Consider the following 2,465-nt stretch of genomic DNA (forward strand, 5'->3'; position numbering starts at 1 on the left):
TTATTTGTTGAATCATTTGTCTTTATGTATTTATATATTCATTTATTTATATATATATTTGTATATGTTTATTTACTTATTTATATTTATTTATATTTATTTATATTTATTTATATTTATTTATTTATTTGTTTATATATACAGCTGATGTAAGCATAAACGGCAGAGGCTAAGGAAGGGTTCTTTATATAAATATATAAAATAGATAGATATAAATACATAGTTTTGTCTGTATTTTTTTGTATATTAATATTTATTTATTTATATTTATTTATTTATATTTATTTATATATTTATTTATTTGTTTATTTGTTTGTTTATTTATACAGGTAAAGTAAGCATAAACTTGTATCTATTTTATATATTTATATGAATACATAGAATAAAATAGATACATATAAATACATGGTTTTGTGTGTATTTTCTTCTCTATTAATATTTATTTATTTATATTTATTTATATATTTATTTATTTATTTATTTATTTGTTTATTTATACAGGTAAAGTAAGCATAAACGATATATTTGATTTCGCGAATAGCCAGAGCCTGGGGAAGGGTTCTTACGGCCAAGTTGTAAAAGCAAGAGATATGAAAACAGGAGTAACGAGAGCAATTAAGGTTGTTTATAAACCCAAAATAGAGAACGTAACCCGACTAAAAAGAGAAATCCTCATCATGTAAGTTTATATTTGTTTATTTATCTTTTTTTCTGCGTTTGTAGTTTTCTTTTTGTGTATTTATTTGTGTATTTATTGATGTATTTATCTCTATATTTATGTTTTTATAATAAGAGCAATTAAAGTTATTTATAAACCAAAAAAATAGAGAACGTCACTACACTAAAAAGAGAGATTCTAATCATGTAAGTTTATATTTATTTATTTATTATTTATTTATTTATTTATTTATCTTTTTTTCTGCGTTTGTAGTTTTCTTTTTGTGTATTTATTTATGTATTTATCTCTATATTTATGTTTGTATAACAAAAACAATAAAATCTATTTATAAACCAAAAAATAAAAAGAGAAAAATATTAATCACAAAAGTTTATATTCTTTATCTATTTTTTCTTTATTTATTTTCTCTGCTTTTCTCTCTTCCTCATACATAAAAAAAAAAAAAAAAAAAAAAAAAAAAAAAAAAAAAAAAAAAAAAAAAAAAAAAAAAAAAAAAAAAAAAAATAAAAAAATAAATATGTATGTGTATGTATGTATGTGTGTGTATTATATATATAGGAAGCGTTTGGACCACCCAAACATAATAAAATTATTTGAGGTGTATGAAGACGAAGAAAATTTATATTTAGTAATGGAGTTATGTACAGGAGGAGAGTTATTTGAGCGTATTATAAAATCAGGGCATTTCACCGAAAGATATGCAGCTACTCTTATGCGTCAGGTTTTCTCTGCTGCTGCTTATTGTCATTCTAATAATGTTATACATAGAGACCTCAAACCAGAGAACCTTTTATATGCAGACAACTCTCCTCTATCCGCGTTGAAGGTTATTGGTGAGGAGTCTAAACCCTAAACCCTAAACCCTAGAAAGTAAACCCTAGTTTATAGTGTTTATAGTTCTCTGCTGCTGCTTATTGTCATTCTAATAATGTTATACATAGAGACCTCAAACCAGAGAACCTTTTATATGCAGACAACTCTCCTCTATCCGCGTTGAAGGTTATTGGTGAGTGTTTATGTAAACCCTAAACCCTAAACCCTAAACCCTAGGTTTTAGTTTTGAGTTTATAGTTCTCTGCTGCTGCTTATTGTCATTCTAATAATGTTATACATAGAGACCTCAAACCAGAGAACCTCGTTTATGCTTATAAAAACCCTAAACCCTAAACCCTAAACCCTAAACCCTAGTTGGTAGTTTATAGTTTTCGGCTGCTGCTTATTGTCATTCTAATAATGTTATACATAGAGCAAAACCCTAAACCCTAAACCCTAAACCCTAAACCCTAAACCCTAGTTGGTAGTTTATAGTTTATAGTTCTCGGCTGCTGCTTATTGTTAATATAAAAAATTAAAAAAATAAAAAAAAAGAGAAATAAGAAGAAATTAGATATATAGAGAAATAAATAATAGTAAACAAAAGTAAATAAAAATAAATAAAAATAAAAATAAATAAAAATAAATAAAAATATAAAAATAAATAAAAATAAATAAAAATAAATAAAAATAAATAAAAATAAATAAAAATAAATAAGAAGAAATAAAAGAACACAACAATATATAGATTAACAAAAGTAAATAAAAATAAATAGAAACGAATAAAAATAAATTAAAAAATAAAAAAAATAAAAAAATTAAAAATAAAGAGAAATAAAATAAATGGGAATAAGAATAAAATAAACAGAAATAAATAAAGGTAAGTAAACATAAGATAAAAATAAATAAAAATAAATAAAAATAAAAATAAATAAAAATAAAAATAAATAAAAATAAAAATAAATAAAAATAA

This window comes from Eimeria mitis, genomic scaffold (assembly GCF_000499745.2).
Source record: "Eimeria mitis Houghton genomic scaffold, Emh_scaff814, whole genome shotgun sequence".
Classification (NCBI taxonomy): domain Eukaryota; phylum Apicomplexa; class Conoidasida; order Eucoccidiorida; family Eimeriidae; genus Eimeria; species Eimeria mitis.